Consider the following 24,131-nt stretch of genomic DNA (forward strand, 5'->3'; position numbering starts at 1 on the left):
CAACTGAGGTTCATGTTCCCCGATAACTCTGGCTGTGTCAAGCTGACAGACAGTAAAGCAGCACGGTTGTGTGTGGGTATGTTTGTGTGTTGCTCTGGATAATTCAGACTATAATTGTTTCATTTAGAATCAGTTCTTAGTAGTGAGAGTTCCATGGGAGAAATCCAAGCCAAATATTCCTTTTCTCCGTGTCACTCAGTACACCCATCATCTCCAGGCTTTCCTCAGGATAACACAGTCAAATAGCAAGAGGAAGACTTAAAGCTATAGAGCACCCTCATGGGTTTCTGACCTTGAACTATGCCCCAATGTGCTTCTAGTCAACACTTGGCATTGCTGCTAACATTATGAGTATGCACAGCTGAAATTATTTCCACCTTTTTTTATTAAAGCTTCTTATTAAGAAATTTTTGGACATGCATGGATATTTCGATAATGGGGAATATTTTGAGTTAGTGACACACACTTTCCTGAGTCCAACAAAACATATGCAGCCTTCTCTCTGCTTGTATCCCAGCATCTTTATTAGCATCTAGTTAGCCCCCTGCCTTTTGCATTTTCATGCTAGTGTGTCAATGATTTTGCTGCTTGAGATGGCCTGTCACGATTTTAGAGAGATTTTTAGTGCGCAAGAGGACCAGCCATACCTGTACAGGATATAGGCTGACTGGCTGACATTAAATGTAGTGTCTGTTAGTTCAACATTAATTAATAAAGACCTAATTAAATACATTTACTTAAGGAAATGCATGCAAAGTCAGGTTATCTATGGATCAGTTGATAAAAATATTCCAACCACAGTCTTATGGGAATCTATTTCTGCCTTGCTCAAGGGGGCAATCTTTCACAGATTCCTGATGAGTTTTTATGGTGACTTTATACACTGTAACTATTATGAGTAACAAGAATCAGTTGTGTGGAAGAGAAGTTGTAAGATATTCCCCAGGCTATCAGTGTATTTATATATAAGTTGACTGAACTTCTAGATACATTTTTCCCATTTGTGTAATAGACAATTTCAGACTGTGAAAAACACACACACACACACACACATGTACCATTGCTTTAGAAATGGAAACACTAAAAGAGGAAAAATGTAAGGGTGCTTTATGTGGCACAAAATATGCTAGATATTTAATAATTCTTATTATAAACTAATAATTGTTAAGACAATTTAATTCTTAATTTTGTAAGAAATGATACCATATTGTTCAGTCATTAAAACAGCATACATCTGAAATTCAGATTCACTTTAAGAGGCATTTTCTCTTCTGTGTTTTCACCTTGTCGAAGCATACAGTGCATTGCACAAGAGCATAACTAAATATTAAGGAATGCTGTGGGCTCACGGGCATTTGCATCTTTTGTTGCCTCTGACCAACTTCATTTACTAACACAGAAATCTCTGCTACCCTCTGTTCTGCAATGTCAATTCAGTTGAGAAAGAATCAACTTGAATTCCGTTCTGCCTCATGTATCACCAACAAAATTGCTTGTCCAGTTAAGTTTTGATTGTAGAATATTTAGTTTTGGTGACAGTTACTGCAAATGTAAGCACCTCGGCAATCACATCTTCAATTAGTCCTCGATGGAGGATGAAACAAAGGAATAAAACCAAATGGGAACCTTTAATGGAAGTAAATATATGACATCAAAATGGCAGTTTTAGTATTATATATATCTGGTGGGTTTTGTTTGCTGAGAGAGGATGACTCCATTTCCATACAAGTAGTGGATTTGGACAGACAGGTGGACATGGTATTCTATGGGACTATATTCATTTATTAGTTTCATCTTTGAGACAGGTCTCACTGAGTGCCTTAGTTATGGTTTTATGGCTATGAAGAGACACTATGACCAAGGCAACTCTTATAAAGGAAAATATTTAATTTGGGACTGGCTTACAGTTTCAGAATTTTAGGCCCAGGCATTCCGTTTGGTTGACAGCTCAGTCTCTGGGAGCTCCCAGGGGTCCAAGTTTTAAGGTTGCAGTCAGTCATGGAAGCTGACGGAGTTAAATAAGCTACATTCCAAGTCCTTGTTTGGGTCAATATGTAACCCGTAGGCTAGTTGTTAGAATTCATGATTTCTGACTTCTGAGTTTTCTGTATTCCTGTGCTTATCACACCATCTACTACAACTTTCTTTAGGTCTCTTTCCCAGCCATCTACAGAACACCGTGAGAGACTTGCATGGATCAGATTTTTAGTCAATTACAGATGGAAAGCTTCATAGGGCAACCCAATCTACACTGATTATACACACTGCTTCCCATTCAAGAAAAACCAAAATTGGTATCTATCTCTTTGAAAGAATAATGCACCAAGGTTATCGAGCCTCCAAATGAACCGCTGATGTAATGTATTTTCAAATTGGAAGAGGGATGCCAGCAAAAGAGGAATTTACAGGAATAAATCTTTCATTACAATCCTAAGTCCTCGGTTTAAAACAGTGGATAGTCATTGCTCAAATAGGCCTTCCGCCCTGCTTCTGTATTTCTTATACATAAGAAGAGATCCCTAGAAATCCTATTACTCACTTGTTACAGTGGCATGAATGGGACAATTGCTATAAATGAAATTAGTGGAGGAAAATAAAATCAGTGATTAAGTTAGCTTAATAATTTATCTGTCTCAAATAAGTGTATTAGCTTTTATATTCTCTGTGGTGTTACTAATTTTTTGAGACTGTCTCACTGTAGCCCTGGCTTCCTGGAACTTACTGTGTAGACCCTTCTGGCTTCGAATTCAGAGATCTGCCGATGTCTGCCTGTGCTGGGATTAAAGACGTTTATCACCATGCCTTGTGGGATGACTTCATTGTAATATACTTCTGTTTATGATTAGCTATAAATTTAAATGTCAAACACTACATTTTGAAATATTTTGGGAGAAATATTTGGAAATATCCAAAGACATATTACAGTTCTCCAAAGTATGTTTTTGCAGTGATTATCAAGTCACCCATACTTGTCACCCATACTTGTCAACCATACTTGTCACCCATACTTGTCACCCATACTTGTCACCCATACTTGTCACCCACTTGTCCTCTTTATGCTTTATGGCAGATATTGTCATCCACAATTTTCTAATGTTTTTCTGGAAATGGTTATCTACTTTTTCCTGGAATTCTAGTAAGGCATTAATGGAGCAAGATAACAAAATCCCAATCAATTTTTCTTCCACAGACCATTATTTCCTTTATATTATGGGGATTTTGTTTGTTTTGTTTTGATGATTTAAGAGTTTTATATGAATTTATTTATTCAATTTACATCCCAATATCAGCCCTCCTCCCAGTATCCCTCACACAGAGCCTTCCCCCAACCCCTTCCCTTTCTTCTCAGAGAAGGGGAAGCCTCTCTGGGCTTTAAACATGCCCCCTTTCCCTGATCAAGTCACTGAAGGATTAGGAGCATCCTTTTCCCCTGAGGCCAGACACAGAAGTCCAGTTATGGGATTGGAATCCACAGGCAGCCAACAGATTCAGGGACAGCCTCTGGTTTAGTTGTTGGAGGACATGCATGAAAAACATGCTGCACTTCTGCAACATATGTGTGAGGGCATATGTGTGTGTGTTTGGGAGGGGGTAGGTCCAGCACATGATAGTTTTGGTTTGTGGTTCAGTTTCTGAGAGTCCCCAAGGGTCCAGGTTAGTTGACTCTGTTGTTCTTCTTGTGGAGTCCCCATCCTCTTTCGTCCCTCAGTCCTTCCCTCAGCTCTTCCACAAGACAACCTGAGCTCCATCTTGGCTGTAGGTCTTTACATCTATCTCCATTGGCTGTTGGGTAGGGCCTCTCAGAGGACTGTTCTGCTAGGCATAATAACAGAGTATCATTAGTCGTGTCAGAGATTGGTTCTTACGTATGGGATGAATCTTGATTTAGGCCAGTCATTGGTTGGCCATTATGTCCATCTCTGCTCTTTCTTTGTCTCTGAATACCCTGTAGGCAGGGGGACATATTTTGGGTCAAAGGTTTTGTATGTGAGTTGATGTCCTTATCCCTTCACTTGTAGTCCTGCCTGGCTACAGGAGGTGGCTACTTCAGGATCTGGGTATTGTACTGCAAGGAGTCTCAGCTAGACCCCAAAGACACCCTGCCCCCCTACCTCCTATCCCTGTATCTTCGGTCACTGGCACATCCTAGAGATGCTACACCCTGTCCACTGTAAATGATTTCTGTTCACTCCTGCTAGCTCCTTCTACACCCAATCTCCCCGTATCCCCTCCACACCCCATCTCTCACCCAGTTTCTTCTCTCCCTCCATCCACCTAGAAACACTATTTACTGATATGGAGATACGATTGTTGTGAATACTGATTATGACTTTTTAAACAGAGGGAGTGATATATACACACAAACTACACACAGGAGTATCAGTTAAAACTTTCTCATTGTTGTGACCAATACCTGAGAAATAGCAACAGCAGGGGAAATGGTTTCCAGTTTAAGAAGCATAAAGTCAATTATGGAAGGGACAGAATAGCGGCAAGCAAATGAGGTGGCTGGTCACTCTGTGTTCTGGGTCAGGAGCAGAGAGTCACAGCCCTCTTGCCTCAGTCACTTTCTCCCATTTTGCTCAGTTCAAGACAGTAGCCTACAGGCTAGCACTGCAGGCTGCCGTCATCCAGAGTGCATCTTCCCTGCCCCATTATATACACACACACACACACACACACGCACGCACACGCACACACACACACACACACACACACACACGTGTTTCCATGGTGATTCCAAACCCATTAAATTGAAAATGATTAACCACTACACACAGAAAAGGCCCGAGTGCAGGTAATAGACATGATGAAGAAATTTGACTTTCACATTTAAACAGACAGGGAAATTATGGCTGTCACACTCTTGTGTAGATTGTAGGTCACTCCAGGCAGGCAAAAACCACTGAGTTGATGTAACACTTCTTGTCTAATGAATGACTATGTCCCAAATGTCTGACAACCCCACATCTTTCCTTTCCTTCAGAGAACAAATGGAGAGTAATAATGTTTAACTTGGTAATGTGAAATGCTGACACGGAACTGCCAGTCTCAGTCTCTGTCTCTCTGGGATGCATCGCAATGGGCTGGAGACAGCTCAGGGCTTACGAGTGGTTTTTTGCTTTACTGAAGGACCTGCATTTGAACTTCAGAACCCACTATGGGCAGCTCACAGTTGTAACTGCCTGTAACTCCAGCTTCAGAGGGTCCAACATCTTTTTTTTTACCTCCTGGGGTACCAGATTTATGCATGCATGTTTACATGCACAGGCATACCCATAACTAAAAAATATTAAAAATAGAAACAGAAAGGAAGCAGGATTGAGATAGTTTTAATTGACTTTGAGAAATTGACTATATGTTGCCACATAGATGGGAGCTCTCATCCCAGCAGTGAAAGCTCTCCCTGTATATGGAGGGGGACTCTTAATGTCTTTGTAAAGTTAAAACATTTTGTACATGTCTCTTGTTTACTATTGTAAATGTCTCAGTTATGAATCCAAAGCCAAACACCCATCTCCTAAAGCCTGATTCAAAGTTCGGGTTCCCATTTATAAATAATCCCACAATTTAGCCAATGGGGAGAGCTGTAAAAGGACAGGCAGGAGACCAGTCATCTAGGGCTGAGAAACTCAAAATTACCCTCCCACACCTCTGTCTGGAGAATGTAGAAAAATTAATTGTGTACATAAGTGTGCTGTGGGCTGGAGAGATGGCTCAGTGGCTAAGAGCACTGACTGATCTTCCAGAGGTCCTGAGTTCAATTCTCAGCAACCACACAGTGGCTCTCAACCATCTGCAATGGGATCCGATGCCCTCTTCTGGTGTTTCTGAAAACAGCTACAGTGTACTCATATACATAAAATAAATTAATTAAAAAAATAAATAATCCCACTTTCAGAGGATGTGGTTCCTTGATGATTTTTTTTGTAATCTCTTCATACACAGACGAACCCCGATCTGTTTACAAAAGCTGCAGCTGCTGATTGATCACTGACTGAATTGAACTAACATGGCAGAGCTTGTTAGGAAAAGAACGCTGGGAAAATGTAGCACTTGCAAATTAAAAGGGAAAGGCAAGTCAGTGACAAATATGGTATTATATTAACCTGCATAATTAGCTTAATATTTTCAGTTCCAGAGAAATCCTGTTTACTGCACAAAATACATTTGATTTGCTGTTTGCATATCTGTATATATGTGTAGCCTTCTTTGACTGCCTGTTCTGTTGTTATGATTCCACTAATTCCTCAGCAGAGTGTACAATCTACATATCTAATGAGTAGGTGACAAGGAAACAGATGATTGCCAGACACCAAGAAACTGTGCCTTACAGAGCTCTGTTCTTTAACGATTGTGCAGATTCACTCTGTCTTAGTTAGAGTTTTATTACTGTGAACAGACACCATGATTAACCGTGCCTTATAAGGACAACATTTAATTAGCTTACAGGTTAAGAGGCTTAGTCTATTATCATCAAGGCAAGAACATGGCAGCATCCAGGCAGGCATGGGACAGGAGAAGTTGAGAGCTCTACATCTTAATCTGAAGGCTGCTAGTAGAATGCTGACTTCCAGGCAGTGAGGGTGAGGGTCTTAAAGCCCACGCCCGCAGTGACACACCTACTCTAACAAGACCACACCTCCTAATAGTGCCACTCCTTGGGCCAAGCATATACAAACCATCACACACTCCTCACTATGGCTGACAAGAGAGAGGTGAATTTGCTGCTATACACTTTGTGTAGACAGTGATAACACAGTGGGGTGGGCTTTGCAGGAATGCCAGATAGGGGGCAGGTTTGTGAGGTACAAACTCATATGTATCATCTAGATTTTATTAAAGGGACAAGAAGGTCAGGATCCCTCCCTTTCTCAGTGATGTGGGCTCCTTACTGCACCTGCACTCTTTTGTCCTTCTCTGATCTGACTGGCCTCACTATGGCCTTTCTTATACTTCTCTTTCATGCTGTGGCCATTTGAGTAGGTTTAGCCTTCATAGACTCATCTGTGTGAATGCTTGGGCCATAAGGAGTGGTACTATTAGAAGGTGTGGCCTTGTTGGAGGAGATGTGGCCTTGCTGGAATAAGTGTGTCACTGTGAGAGTGGGCTTTGAAGACTTCTATGCTGAAGCTTTGCCCAGGTTTCAAAGAATGACAGACTGTCCTTACTGCCTGCAGATTAAGATGTGGAACTCTCAGCTCCATCTCTTGCACCGTGTTGACCTAGATGCTGCCATGCTTCCTGTCATGCTTATAATGGACTAAACCCCTGAACCTGTAAGCCAGCTCCAATTCAATGTTTTCCTTTAGAAGAGTTTCCTTGGTCATGGTGTCTCTTCACAGCAATAAAATCCAAACCAAGATGCATGCTCTTTTATCTCACTTTCTACTTTGTGTTTTTCTGAATTAAATTATGCGACCAGGAACTGGGGCACATCAGTGGTTTTTGGTAAATTATTATTTCTCTCATTCCAGGATATAGATGTTTTCAGTGAAACTAACAATTCATGAGGATGTGGTGTTGAGCTTCTTCATAGTGACCCAAAAGATGGAACGTAGATGTTAATTCCCTCTGAATATCTTGTAAAAGACCATGTCATATGCCATGTCTTCAGGGGCAAAAACAGATGTTGCTAGCAGGGTCTCAATCAGGACGCTTATAACAAGCAAGTCTATTCTTGTTTTTCTCTCCAAAGGCAACATATTCAAGAATTTTATCTAGTTTAGTAAAGAAGGCCTAGGTTATGGAAATTCCAGAAGACTAATATTGGACCTGCAAATGCACATTGTAAATACTGAAGCAATTACCAGTTGACTTTCAAACACCCAATGTGTTACAGGGAACAAACTAGGGTCATTCCTAACTTAAAATTCATTTCAAGAATTCTGTAAATTTAGATATTGGTAGAGGATATAAGACAAAATACCTTATACTAATGAATGGCTCTGTGTGTTCATGGTTAGATGTGTGTTTTATAAAAAGAAGGTTGTTTTATGAATAGAATTACATTTTACGGTTTTACTAATTGTAAAGAAAATACTATTGTTATTTTTAAAGGTTATTTTAATTCCTAGAACCTTTTTATTGATATGCAATGGAGCATTAAACCCAAAGATGTAGATTACACATATATATGGTAGACTCCTCTGACAGACAGTAAATATAAATCTATTTCCCACTTTCAATTTCCGACTGTTCATCAACTGTCATGAGGTGTACATTCTCACACTGTGCTTAGGAAGGACCAACTGCTCTATGGAAAATAAGGAGCTTCACCTGCTCAAGAGACCTAGCGTGGTATGTGAATACTTTCCCCTTTTAGGAGGTGATTTACATCACGGCTGGGAGTGTTTATGGGTTATTAGGAGATTAATGGTAGCCTCTGATGTCTGCTCTTTCTAGAGACTGTGCATAATCTGAAACTGCAGGTGGGGGAAGCAGTCCTGGCGCTTAGGGGATAGAGTAGAGTTGGAGCACAAAGTTGGAAGAAGACTAAAAACTGAATGAATGGTCCCTGGCTTTTGGGGGGGGCATAAAAAGTTTATTCAGCTTACACTTCCACATCACAGTCCACCACCAAAGGAAGTCAGAACAGGAACGCAAATAGGACAAGACCTGCAGGCAGGAGCTGATGCAGAGGCCATGGAGAGGTCCTGCTTACTGGCCTGCTCATCCCGCTTCCTCATAGAACCCAGGACCACCAGCCCCGGGATGGCATCCCACACAATGGACTGGATCCCTGGCTTTATAATCATACTATTTATGCTTTATTAAGCTTTGGTTTCTTTCTTTCTATTTTATTTTACTTTATTTTATTTGTTTCAATTTATTTTTTGACTCTCTGTGCTTTTAGTAAGGGCTGTATCTTTATTTTATAACTCTGTGCTTTATTAAACATTGTATCTTTATAACTCTCTGTGCTTTATTAAGTGAAAGAAAAATAACATAACTTTTACTGTTCTATGCTTAAATACAGACTGAACACTTAACTATTTATGTTTAAATATGCACTTGTCTCTTACTCTGTAACTCTCTTATTATTTGTGCTTAAATAAGTGATATATTCTGACAAGTTAACACATGCTGTTTAGCAGTGGGGAATTAAGTAACAGGATTTATTACTAGAGCTCTTTTCTGGCAAGTCAGCCAGGAGCCCCTCAGTGGTCAGGTAAGAGACTTGGACCTTGTTAACTCTTTTTGCAACAGAGAAGAAAGAAAGGAAAGGAAACACAATACACATACAGACAATACACAAAATACTGAAGGGGATATGGCTACAGATTTTTTTCTTTAAGCCAGGTTTTTATAGCTTTTAGACAAAAAGTTCTTTGTTTATGAAAGAATTACTTCGTTATATGTTGAAGCATCCTTTGGGTATATGCACAGGAGTGGTATAGCCTCAGGTAGTACTATATCCAGTTTTCTCAGAACTGCCAGATGCATTTCCATAGTTGATGTACTAGTCTGCAATCCCACCAACAATGGAGGAGTGTTCCTCTTTCTCCACATCCTCGCCAGCATCTGCTGTCACCTGAGTTTTTGATCTTAGCCATTCTGACTGGTGTGAGGTGGAATCTCAGGGTTGTTTGGGTTTGCATTTCCCTGATGACTAAGGATGTTGAACATTTCTTTAGGTGCTTCTCAGCCATTCGATATTCCTCAGTTGAGAATTCTTTGTTTATCTCTGTACCCCATTTTAAATAGGATTATTTGGCTCTCTGGAGTCTAACTTCTTGAGTTCTTTGTATAAATTGGATATTAGCCTTCTACCAGATGTAGGATGGTAAAGATCTTTTCCCAATCTGTTGATTGATGTTTTGTCCTAACCACAGTGTCCTTTGCCTTACAGATGCTTTGCAGTTTCATGAGATCCCATTTGTCGATTGTTCATCTTAGAGCATAAGCCATTGGTGTTCTGTTCAGGAAACCTGTGCTCATGTGATTCCCCTAGCAGTTCTTTAATTGTAGAGAATAGTTTTTGCTAGTTTTTTTTTTTTGTTATTTCAAATTAATTTGCAAATTGTGATTTCTAACTCCATGAAGATCTAAGTTGGAATTTTGATGGGAATGGCATTGAATCTGTAGATTGCTTTCAGCAAGATGGCCATTTTTACTATATTAATCCTGCCAATCCATGAGCATGGGAGAAGATCTTTCCATCTTCTGAGATCTTCTTCAATTTCTTCTTTCTTCGGAGACTTGAAGTTCTTGTCATATAGATCTTTCACTTACTTGGTTAACACCAAGGTATTTTATGTTATTTGGGACTGTTATAAAGGGTGTCGTTTCCCTAATTTCTCTCTCAGCTTCTTTATCCTTTGAGTAGAGGAAGACTACTGATTTTTTTTAGTTAATATTATATCCAGCTTATTTTGCTAAAGTTGTTTATCAGGTTTAGGAATTCTCTGATGAAGTTTTTGGTGTCACTTAAGTATACTATCATATAACCTGCTAATAGTGATATTTTGACTTCTTCCTTTCCAATTTGTATCCCTTTAACCTTTGTTGTCTGATTGCTCTGGCTAGGACTTCAGGCACTATATTGAATAGGCAGGGAGAGTGGGCAGCTTTGTCTAGTCCCTGATTTTAGTGGGATTGCTTCAAGTTTCTCTCCATTTAGGTTGATGTTGGCTACTGGTTTACTGTATATTGTTTTTATTATGTTTAGGTATGGGCCCCGAATTCCTGATCTTTCCAAGATTTTTATCATGAAGGGGTGTTGAATTTTGTCAAACACTTTCTCAGCATCTAATGAAATTATCATGTTTTTTTTCTTTTGAGATTGTTTATATAGTGGATTACAGTGATGGATTTCTGTGTATAGAACCATTCCTGCATCACAGGGATGAAGCCTATTTGATTATGCTGAATGATCATTTTGATGTATTCTTGGATTTGGTTTGCAAGGATTATTTTGAGTATTTTGTGTTGATATTCATAAGGGAAATTTGTCTGAAGTTCTTTCTTTGTTGGGTCGTTGTGTGGTTTAGGTATAAGTGTAATTGTGGATTCATAGGATGAATTGGGTAGTGTTCCTTCTGTTTCTATTTTGTGGAATAGTTTGAAGAGTATGGTATTAGGTCTTCTTTAAAGGTTTGATAGAATTCTGCACTAAACCCATTTGGTCCTGGCCTCTTTCGTTTGGGAGACTTTTAATAACTGCTTCTATTTCTTTAGGGTTATGGGACTGTTTAGATGGTTTATCTGATCCTGATTCAACTTTGGTACCTGGTATTTGTCTAGAAAATTGGTATCTATCTAGAAATTGAATATAAGCTTTTGTAGTAGAATCTGATGATCTTTAAAATTTCTTCAGTTTCTGTTGTGGTTTCTCGATTTTCATTTCTGATTTTGTTAATTTGGATACACTCTCTGTGCCCTCTGGTTAGTCTGGGTAAGGGTTTATCTATCTTGTTGATTTTCTCAAAGAGCCAATTCCTGGCTTTGTTGATTCTTTGTATAGTTCTTTTTGTTTCTAATTGGTTGATTTCAGCCCTGGGTTTGATTATTTCCTGCTGTTTACTTCTCTTGGGTGCATTTGCTTCTTTTTGTTCTTGTGCTTTCAGATGTTCTCTCCAGTTAATTTTTGGAGGCTCTCAGGGCTATGAGTTTTCCTCTTAGCACTGCTTTCATTGTTTCCCATAAATTTGAGTATTTGTGCCTTCATTTTGATTAAATTCTGAAAAGTCTTTGATTTCTTTCTTTATTTCTTCCCTGTCCAAATAATCATTGAGTAGAATGTTGTTTAGCTTCCACGTGTATGTGAACTTTCTGTCTTTTTTCTTGTTATTGAAGCCCAGCCTTAATCTTTGTTGATTTGATAGGATACATGGGATTATTTTAATCTTTTATCTGTTGAGGCCTGTTTTGTGACTGATTATGTGGTCAATTTTGGAGACAGTATGAGGTGCTGAGAAGAAGGTATATTCTTTTATTTCAGGAAGAAATGGTTTACAGGTATCAGTTAATTTCATTTGGTTTATAACTTCTGTTAGTTTCACCAAGTCTGTGTTTGGTTTCTGTTTCCATGATCTGTCCATTGATATAAGTGGGGTGTTGAAGTCACCCACTATTATTGTGTGAGGTGCAATGTGTGCTTTTAGCTTCAGAAAAGTGTCTTTTATAAATGTGGGTGACCTTGCATTTGGAACCTACATGTCCTGAATTGAGAGTTCATCTTGGTAGATTTTTCCTTTGATGAGTATGAAGCATCCTTCCTTATCTTTTTTTGATAACTTTTCATGGAAAATAGATTTTATTTCATATTAGAATGGCTACTTGAGCCTGTTTCTTGGGACCATTTGTTTGGAAAATAATTTCCAGCCTTTTACTTCGAGGTGGTATCTGTCTTTTTCACTGAGGTGTGTTTCCTACATGCAGCAAAATGCTGGGTCCTGTTTATGTATTCGGTTTCTTTATCTTTATCTTTTTTGGGGCAATTGAGTCCGCTAATGTTAAGATATATTAAGGATAAGTGACTTTTTTCTTCCTGTTATTTTTGTTGTTAGAGGTGGAAATGTGTTTGTGTGGATATCTTTGTTTGGGTTTGTTGAAAGAAGATTTTTTTCTTGCTTTTTCTAGGGTGTAGCTTCCCTTCTTGTATTCTCCAGTATGTTCATAGCAGCCTTATTTATAGTAGCCAGATGAAAAGAACCCAGATGTTCTTTAATGGAGGAATGGATACAGCAAATGTGGTGCATTTACACAGCGAAGTACTACTCAGTTATTAAAAACAATGACTTCATGAAATCCTTAGGCAAATGGATGGAATTAGAAAATATCACCCTGAGTGAGGTAACCCAGTCAGAAAAGATCACATATGATATGCACTCACTGATAAGTGGATATTAGCCCAAGAGCTCAGAATACCTAAGATAAAATTCACAGACCTTATGAAGCTCAAGAAGAAGGACAACCAAAATGTGGATGCTTCTGTCCTTCTTGGAAGGGGGAACAAAGTACTCACAGAAGGAAATAGGGAGATAAGGTGTGGCCTGAAGAAAAGGCCATTCAGAGACTGCCTCACCTGGGGCATATACAGTCACCAAATGCAGACTCTATCACTGATGCCATAAAGTACATGCTGACGGGAGCCTAATATAGCTCTTTCTGAGAGGCTCTGTCAGAGTCTGACAAATACAGAGGCAGATGCTTGCAGCCAGCTATTTTACTGAGCACGTGGTCCCCAATGGAGGAGTTAGAGAATGGACAGAAAGAGCCGAATGTGTTTTCAACCCATAGGAAGAATGACATTATCAACCAACCAGATCCCCAGATCTCCCAGGCACTAAACCACCAACCAAAGTGTATACATGGAGCAACCCAAGGCTCCAGATACATATGTAGCAGAGGATGGGCCTTATTGGGCATCAATGGGAGGAGAGGCCCTTGGTCCTGGGGGCTGGATGCCCCATTTTAGGGAAATGCCAGGGTGTGGAGGTGGGAGTGCTTGAGTGGGTGGGTGGGGGAGCACCTTCATAGAATCAGGGGGATGGGAGGATGGAATAGGGATTTTCCAGAGGGGAAACCAGGAAAGGTGATAATATTTGAAATGTAAATAAATAAAGTATCCAATACAAAAGGAAGGAATTATCTCACAAATAAAATATTACATAAAGCAGGAGTTACAGAAGGATACCAATAACAAGTTCAAAGCAGTGTTTCATACTGTAAGCTCATTATAGGTTCAAAACAACACTTTCACATGCCCTTGTTCTATCATAGTACACACTTGTGGCTTCATCCTTGGAACTGACCTAGAATGACTGTTTTACCTTGATCAAGTTTGTGATCTTTAGTGTGATTGTGAAATCTCATTGTATTGCTATTATAAAGCCTTTACTTCCTATTTTATGAGAAAGGGGCACACTCTACAGTGGATTCTAACTTTAATATATATTTTGTGGAAAAAACCTAAAATCATCTCTTAAAATTTTCTTCCTTAAATTATTTAAATCAAATCAGGAATTCTATATAATCATTAATTCATCTAAATAGCATTAATTCATGAAAGAACATCTTTATGCTGATCTTTAGGAAATCTGCTCAATAGGGTAGGCTAATGCCCAGGAATTCTTAGGCTATGTAATAGTGACAGGAAAGGTATATCAAGAAGCAATCCTGAGATGAAGTCTCATGGAAACTTGCCTCCCATGAGCTTACCCATTGTAAGCCATGCAAAGATGGTGGGCCACCTCCAGGAAGCAACATGCTAGGCTTAGCATTTCCTAGATGGCTCCTGATTCTAATCAAAATACTGTTTTCACTTTTGGCCTTCTTCAGAAATTCTTATTTTCTATGTTCTATTTTTGTAATATTCCCCAGTATTTCAAGCTCTCCTCCACCATGGAAACTCCAATGATTCTCAAGTACTTTTCTTCCCTTATTCTGAATTTTCTCCTGAAGATTCCTTTTCTACTTGGCTCTACTCTTTATGTCTCTGCTTCTCTTGTTTGTAGGAATGAGCCACATTTGCATCCATTCTTGTGTTATCTGGTACCCTTTATCTGTGCCTTTCTCCCCAGTGTTCCCAATGCCATCTTCCCTGGTGTTGGAGCTGCTAATTACATAGGGAGCATCGTCCCTTTGCCTGAATTTTCTCCATTTGAGTTCTAAAGTTAACATCTTCTCCCTTTGATCTCATCAAATTGCTATCATTCCTTTAGATGACAAATTTGTACATGCACAGATCCATACAATTCTAAAATCTTGGAGATGCGATTATTTCAGAGAGCAAATTAACATGTGCCCTAGACATCTGCAAGTGTCTGAGGCAAGATGTTAATTTTTTTTAGCATTGCCTTCCTGGAAGAAGTTTAATAAATATCCCTAAATATAGATAGAAAAGAGTTATGATCCAGCACCTGTGAAAACTTCCTGTTATGCACATTCTCTCTTTCATAGTCTCTGCGTGTTCATTACCATATGTTATAGAACAAGGAGTTAAAATTATTTTACTTCCAGTTTTTGCTGTTTGCATCTTTAAATTAACACCATTAAATCTTTTATTGGAGTTGCTCAATTATAGTAGCAATTGAAAGAACTTGTTTGCTAAAATCCCATGTTATTATTAGCCTTTCTGAAATTGTTTTAAAAATCCTAATGTTTTTCCTTGCTTTAAAGTAGTGTCTCTCAATCTGTGAATCACGGCCCCTTTGGAAGATGAATGACCCTGTCACAAGGGTTGCATATCATATATTTACATTATGATTCATCACAGTAGCAAAATTACAGTTATGAAGTAGCAATGAGGTAATTTTATGGTTGGGGGTCATCACACATGAGGAACTGTAATAAAGGACTGCTGTATTAGGAAGGCTGAGAACCACAGCTCTAAAGCCTCTCATAGGGCACTGTGTAAATGACTTTGATTCAAGCTATGGCTCAACTACACTCCCAGCTTTCTTCTTCTTCCTCTATTCACACTTGGAATACCACAGCAGCTCCCAACATAGCAAAGGCCTTAAACATATCAGGCAGTTACTTTTTATGAGTCTTAAAAGGAGATCAATAGTATAAGAAAGTGAAATAAACTGCCAAGTTTCCAGGTTGTTTTAAATTTAATTAGGTTTCCTCTCCTTCAAACTCTAGTAGTTAAAAGATTTCCATCAGAGCAGGTGCTTGTGTTTCCCCTGTTTTTCTTTTTTTCTTTTTTCTTAGACTCCTGATTTCCTTAAAACCTTCCACCTGGTGATGCAGGATAATTCGCATGGTTTCACCCTGTTTTTGAAAAGCCTGAAAACAGGCTCTTCTCTGTGTTTCAGGCTCCATAGTAGGTCAATTCCAGAGGCTTATAGCCGGACCCTCTCTTAAGGTGTCCCACAGCTGTGCCTGTTGTATTGTTACCTGGTGTCAACGAGGGTGCAGAGGGTGCCTGGAAGAGAATGGGGGACAAGAGACGCAAAGAAGGACGCCAAAAGTCTGATCAAGGCGACAATTTAATTTTTTTCCCAAGGCTGAATTTATACCATAACAGGGGTAACAGAGAGAGGGGGGCAGTGGGAAACATTTACGTAGGCCAAGGACACAGCATTTGTGTGGTTTAGCTGATGTCAACAGGATGTTAGTTTTTCAGAAAGGTTACAGGTCATCACATTGGGTATCTTGACATCAGATGTATTTCTCAGCAAGGTCAGAGCTTTATCATATCATTATTCATCCTGACCACCAGATTTGTATTAGTCTTCTGCAGCTGGCTGGGGATTTTCCATGAACCCAGTCATACTTAACTCTAACCATAATATTAACATCAAAAATGGAGGTTTCAAGGGTTTTCACATGGGTTTTCACATGGCCTTGATCTTTGGAGCATTAGCTTAGTTGTACACAAGAACAGAAGACTTTTGGAAAGACTTTCTAGTTAATTACAGAATGGTAGAACAATTGTTAGGGCATTATGAACTTTTAATTTTATCTTAAAACCTAGAGCTGTTCTTTGTTTTTTCAAGTAATTACACTGATAGTTAGAACTGGAATATAAAAGTAACTTTCATTTGCCTGATATAATTGTTGCCTCCAAGGCTTACCACCTTAGTCCATTAGCCCAGTCCTGGACTCCATACGTTTCCATCTAGGCCTACAATGTTTTTTGCCTCTGAGACTTACTAAAGAGTAAGTTCATTTTTTTTTTTTTTTGTTCTTTCTGATCTCTGGCTTGTTGGGTCAACTCAGCTGCTCAGGCTCAAATTCCACTCTAAGTAAATTGATTCAAACTGGCTTCTTCCAGTTTCTCATTGAATTACTAATTTCATACTAACTTTGGCAATTCATCCTAATCTTCTGGTTGCTCTCATTCTCTAGCTCTTTCTGTCTTCACCTGTGTCTAGCTTGTTCTCTCTGTACCCTGTCTCTGTACAACTGTCCCAGTAAAACTGCCTCTTTTCTCTCTTCACTGCCCTGCAAATAGCTTCCCTTTCCTCTCTCTTTTCATGAGAGTTAGGTATATCCTATTCAGTCAAGGTTTACTCTGATTTGTCACTTTGTCTGTCACTCAATTAGACATCACTTTCAAACATGGGAGCTTCCTTCTACAAACTAACTTTAACTTCATTGCTTGTGATTAAAGTATGTACTAAGGGAGTGTCTGTATTCCAGGCAGACAGATTTGGTGTATGTTTAGGGCTGAATCACATCACAATGAAAAACAGTTTTTGTTTTTAGTAAATAACACAATCTTGGTCAAATATCCTGCAACACAGGGGTTGTACCAATTACGAATAAAACTTTGAATGTCATTTTCATCTTACCAGCACCATGGATGTCAGATGTGGGCTTTGTATGTCTAAGTTCCCTGGGATTTGTGTGTACTCTGCTGCAAACCTTAAGGCCACTACTAAGTGTATTTGGACTTGCAAGAAATTCTTTAGTAATCCAGTCAGGTTTCAAGATCCATATCCTCACAACTAGAGTTCCTCTAAGAAAGTAATACATGATTGAAATGGTAAGACAGTGTCCAGGATGAACCCACAACTATTAGATATGTATGTCCACAGGATATATCAATAAACATTAAACATTGCATATATGCCTAGTTTACATCAGGACAGACAAAAGAGAGGCATAATGAGATACTTGGACTGTGTGCTATGTTTTATGTGTAGTACTCATGCTGCTTTGGAGGATGAAGAATGAGACAGAGTCTAGTAGCCTGTAAAAGTTTTTAATTGGTAACTGGGATTTGATGACAACTACTGTGTAACTGGGAAAAAATGAAGTTTCAACAGATTTTATGAGAATAATGGGCTGCAGTGTTGCTAATTAATGTACTCTTCTAGACCTAGGCACACGAGTTAACTTCTACCTCTGTGTTCCTAGTAATAGATTCACTAGAGGTATCTTCTGCCACCTATATAATGTGTAGGACCATAATTGATAAGAAGGACCATTCATTGGTTCTCTTTTTCTTTGGTATTTAGTTGGACTACTCTTTAAAAAATATGTTTATTTATTTAGTGGTATGTGTGTGTGTATGTGTGTTTGTGTGTTTGTGTGTGTGTGTGTGTGTGTGTGTGTGTGTGTGTGTGTGTACTTATAAAGGTCAGGTCAGAATACAGCTTGAGGGAGTTGCTTTTCTCCTCTCACCATATCCATTCTTGAGATTTTATTCACTTTAAACCCCCATCAGAGCCATACCTACCTCTTACCCTCCAAGTTCCACTTCTCTCCTTTCCTCCCTTCCTTTTCTCCTCAGAGAAGGGAAGGCTCCCCGATGGGTACCAGCCCACCTTTGCACATAAAGTTCCAGCAAGGTAATTGTATCCTGTCCCATTAAGGCCAGACAAAGCAGCCAAGCTAAGGGAAGCCAAAGGCAGCCAAAAAGTCAGAAACAGCCCCCACTCCATTTGGTAGCAGAGCCACATGAAGACCAAGCTGTAGATCTGCTACATATGTGTAGAGGGCCTAGGTTCATCCCACACATGCTCTTTGGTTGGTGGTTCAGTCTCAGCGAGCATCAATGGGCCCAGGTTGCCTGACTTTGTAGATCTTGTGGTGTTGTTCATCCTTCATCATCAGTCATCCCCTTCACACTCCCACAAAACGTACTGAGCTCTGCCTAATGTTTGACTGTGGATTTCTGCATCTGGTTCCATCAGCTGCTGGATGAAACCTCTCAGAAGACAGTTATGCTAGGCTCCAATGTGCAAGCACAGCAGAGTATCATTAATAGTTTCCGGGGGTTGGCTGTCTCCTGTGGGATGGGTCTCAAGTTAGTGCAGTCATGGTTGGCTGCTCCCTTGGTCTCCGCTCCATCTTTTTCTCTGCACATCTTATAGGCAGGGTAAGATTTGGGTAGAAGGTTTTGTGGGTAGGCTGCTAACCCCCTCCCTCCACTGGAATTCCTGCCTGGCTATAGGAGGTGCCCACTTTAGTGGGCTACATAATCCCCCACTGAGTCTCAGCCAGGGTCAGCCCCATAGACTTTGGGGAGCCTCCTAGGTCTCTGGATGATCCCAGAGGTGCTCCCCACCAATTTCCATTCTCTCTCCCAGTCCTCCTCTGCTCTCTGATCCCTGCCCTCCCCCCTAGGTGCCCCCCCATCTCTCACCCAGTTTTCTCCCTCCATTCACCTCCTATGTCTATTTTGTATTTCCTTCTGAGTGAGATTCAAGCATCTTCCCTTGGGAGCCTCCTTATTGCTTAGCATCTTTGGGTCTATGGATTGTAGCATGTACTTTATCCTGTACTTTAGGCTAATATTTACTTATAAGTGAGTACATACCATGCATATCTTTCTGAGTCTGGGTTTCCTCATTCAGGATGATGTATTCTAGTGCCATACATTAGCCTGTGAATTTCATGATGTTCTTGTTTTTAATAATTTTCAGTATTCTATTTTGTAAATGTATTATATTTCCTTTATCCATTCTTTGGTTGAAGAACATCTAGGTTTTCTCTAGTCTCAGGTATTTACAAATAAAGCTGTTATGAACATAGTTGAGCAAATATGCTTGTTGGTGGAACATCTTATGAGTATATGCCCAGGAATGATATAGCTGGGTCTTAAGGTAGAACTATTCCTAATTTTCTGAGAAACGGCCAATGGATTTCAAACATGATTGTACAAAATTTGTACTCCCACCAGCAATAGAAGAGTGTTGCCCTAACTTCATATCCTTGCAAGCATGTTCCGTCACTTGAGTTTTTGATCTTAGCCATTACGAAGGATGTAAGATGAACTCTCAGAGTTGTTTTATTTGTATTTCCCCAATGACTAAGGATGTTGAACATTTCTTTAAATGCTTCTTAGCCATTAGAGGTTCCTCTGTTGAGAATACTCAGTTTAGCTCTATACCTCAATTTTTAATTGGGTTATTTGGATATTTGGCTTAAACCCCCTCTTTCTGCTTCCACTTGACTATATTTAATGAGTTCCCATGGTCCCTGAGAGTGTACCTTTTTTTCTTTTTCTTTCTCCTCCTCCTCCTCTTCTCCTCCTCCTCCTCTTCCTCCTCCTCCTCTTTCTCCTCCTCTTCCTCCTCCTCCTCCTCCTCCTCTTCCTCCTCCTCCTCCTCCTCCTCCTTCTTGTTATCAAGAGGAGTCCAGGAAATGTTAAATTCACACATGGAAACAATGATTTTTCACAAAGATGGTTTTCTTAAAACATCTTCTGTGATGTGTGATGTGCTTGAACTTTTCCTTAGCCCAGAGTCCCATTGAGCTGATATACTTGTAATGTAGGCCTCTTATTGGAAGTTTAATAGTTGTGTATATTTTCACCTCTTGATACTCAATAAAGTACTAAAACTTTATCAGATACAAGGGTTCTGAGTTATGAAAAACTATTTGTAATCAATTAAAATGGTTTATGGGACGCTAAATTTTTTTACATGTAATTTAAATTGGAAAATATGCATCTTGTAGCAATTTCATGCATATATATGTATATATATACTGATTTAATTGATATGTGTATCTCTACTTATCTTTTACCTTCATAAATATATGCACAACTTGCAATCAAGGATAAGTTTTGTCCACAGTATTTAGTAATATTTCTAATTTATTAATAGATTTCTAAAACACATGCACATAGCCTTCACATTAAAAAATTGTAAAATATTTATTAGAGTTTTAACTAAATGAGATCTTTTGTTTGTGTGCCTTAATGCTGTATTATTTAGGCATTGCTTTGGAGAGCAAAGTGATGTGTATTATTTAGCTTGAAAACACATTCCAAATGTTGGCACTATAATCAAAGTCTTAAAAGTAAATGTACAGAGAATAGCCTTGTTGGGGCTCCAGTGGAAGGGGAAGCCCTTGGTCCTGCCAAGGTTGGACCCCCAGTACAGGGGAATATGGGGGAGCATTAAGGGGGGTGTATAGGGCAAATACCTGTATGATGAGGGGGACGGAGGGATTAGGGGCTTATGGACAGGAAACCAGGAAGGGGAATAACATTTGAAATGTAAGTAAAGAAATATATCTAATAAAATTTTTTTTAAAAAAGTAAATGAATGAATCTTATGGGAATTTACATCATCTTTGAGAATGTTGCCACTGCATTTAAAAAAATCTTATTGAGTTAATAAGAACTAGGTGAGACACCAAGGAGCAGTCTGAGACAGAATCTGTCTAGTTTCCATCTGTACCGAGAGCTGACATTGTGCCACAGCTGTCCGTGCCCAAATCCCTCCAGAAGAGGGCTGGTCTCCCAAGAGTACTGACAGACAGGCTTACAGGAAGGTCAAGTCACTATCAGAGACAGCAAGACCAGCTAACACCAAAGACAACCAGATGGAGAGAGGCAAGGGCAAGAACCTAAGCAACAGAAACCAAGGCCCCTTGGCATCATCAGAACCCAGTTCTCCCACCACAGCAACTCAATACACCAGCAAAGCAAGATTCTGACTTAAAAATCACATCTCATGATGATGATAGAAGACTTTAAGAAGGACATAAATATTTCCTTAAAGAAATACAGTGCAACACAGGTAAACAGGTAGAAGCCCTTAAAGAGGAAACACAAAAATCCCTTAAAGAATTATAAGAAAACACAACCAAACAGGTGAAAGAATTGAACAAAACCAACCAGGCTCTAAAAATGAAAAATAGAAACAATAAAGAAATCACAAAGGGAGAGAATCCTGGAGGTAGAAAACCTAGGAAAGATCAGGAGTCATAGATGCAAGCATCACCAACAGAATACAAGAGATAGAAGAGAGACTCTCAGAGGCAGAAGATACCAAAGAAAACATAGACATAATAATAAAAAATTGCAAAATACAAAAGTCTCTTAACCCAAAACATCCAGGAAATCTAGGACACAATGAGAAGATCAAAACTAAGGTTAATAGGTTTGGAAGAGAGCAAAGATTCCCAACTTAAAGGGACAGTAAGTATCTTCAACAAAATTATTGAGGAAAATTTCCCTAACCTAAAGAAAGAGATGCCTATAAGCACACAAGAACCGACAGAACTCCAAATTGATTGGATCTGAAAAGAAATTCCTTCTGTCAGATAATAGTCAGAACACCAAATGCACTAAACAAAGAAATAACGTTAAAAGCAATAAGGGAAAAAGGTCAAATAACATATAAAGTCAGACCTATCAGAATTATACCAGACTTCTCAAGAGAGACTATGAAAGCTAGAAGATCCTGGGCAGATGTCATACAAACCCTAAGAGAACACAAATGCCAGCCCAGGCTACTATACCCAGCAAAACTCTCAATTAACATGGGAGAAGAAATGAAGATATTCCACAATAAAACCAAACTAACACAACATATTTCCACAAATCCAGCCCTACAAAAGATAGTAGATGGAAACTCCAACACGAGGAGGGAAGTTACAACCTAGAAAAAGGAAGAAAATAATCTAATTTCAACTATCCCAAAATAAGACATCCACACAAATGTAATTCTACCTCCAACAACAAAAATGATAGAAAACAACAATCACTATTCCTTCATATCTCTCAACAACATTGGACTCAATTTCCTAGTGAAAAGACAAAGACTAACAGACTAGAAACATAAAGAGGACCCAGAATTTTGCTGCATACGGGAAACGCCCATCAGTGACAAAGGCAGACACTTCCTCAGAGCAAAATGATGGGGAAAAATTTCCAAGAAAATGGTCCCAAAAAATAAGATGTTGTAGCCATTCTAATATCGAATAAAATTGACTTTCCACCAAAAGTTATCAAAAAAGATAAGGCAGGACACTTCATACTCATTGAAGGAAAAATCCAACAAGATGAACTCTCAATTCTCAATATCTATATACTACAAATGCAAGGATACCTGCATTCATAAAAGAAACTTTACTAAAGCTCAAAGCACACACCACACTTCCCACAATAATTGTGGGAGACTTCAATACCCACTCTCATCAATGGACATATCATGGAAACAGAAATTAAACAGAGACACAGTAAAACTAACAGAAGTTATAAACCAAATGGATTTAACAGATACGTGTAGAACATTTCATCCTAAAACAAAAGAATATACCTTCTTCTCAGCACCTCATGGTATCTTCTCTAAAATTGACCATATAATCAGTCACAAAACCGGCCTTAATAGATACAAAAGGATAGGAATAATCACATGCATCTTATCAAATCACCATGGATTAAGACTGGTCATCAATAACAAGAAAAAAGACAGAAAGCCCCCACACAAATGGAAGCTGAACAATGCTCTATTCAATGACAACTTGGTCAAGGAAGAAATGAAAGAAATTAAAGACTTTTTAGAATTTAATGAAAATGAAGGCACAACATACCCAAACTTGTGGGACACAATGAAAGCAATGCTAAGAGTAAAAGTCATAAGTCTGAGTGCCTCCAAAAAGAAATTGGAGAGAGCATACACTAGCAGCTTGACAGCACACCTGAAAGCTCTAGAATAAAGAAGGTGAAAATACACCCAAGAGGAGTAGACAGGAGGATTAATCAAAGACAGAGCTGAAATCAACCAAGGAGAAACAGAAAGAACTATACAAAGAATCAAGAAAATCAGGAGCTGGTTCTTTGAGAAAATCTACAAGATAGATACACCCTTAGCCAGACTAACCAGAGAACACAGAGACAGTATCCAAATTAGCAAAATCAGAAATGAAAAGGGAGACATAACAAGAGAAACTGAGGACATTTAAAAAAAATCATCAGATTCCACTACAAAATCTAATACTCAACAAACCTGGAAAATCTGAATGTAATGGACAATATTCTAGACAGATATCATGTACATAGTTAAATTAGGATCAGGTAAACCATGTAAGCAGACCCATAACTCTCAAAGAAATAGAAGCAGTCAATAAAAGTTTCCCAACCAAAAAGTCCCTGGGACAAGATGGGTTCAGTGCTGAATTCTGTCAGACCTTAGTATGAAATCTAATACCGATACTTTCCAAATTATTCCATAAAAGAGAAACAGAAGGAATACTACCCAATTAATTTTATGAAGCCACAATTACCCTTATACCTAAACTATACAAAGACCCAAAACAGAAGTAGAACTTCAGACCAAATTCCCTTATGAATATCAATGCCAAAATAATCAATATGATTCTCGAAAACAGAATTTAAGAACACATCAAAATGATCCTCCATCATGATCAAGTAAGCTTCATCTTAGGGATGCAGGGATGGTTCAATATATGGAATTACATCAATGTAATCT

Source organism: Rattus norvegicus, chromosome 2, assembly GCF_021556685.1.
Source record: "Rattus norvegicus strain SHRSP/BbbUtx chromosome 2, alternate assembly SHRSP_T2T, whole genome shotgun sequence".
Classification (NCBI taxonomy): domain Eukaryota; kingdom Metazoa; phylum Chordata; class Mammalia; order Rodentia; family Muridae; genus Rattus; species Rattus norvegicus.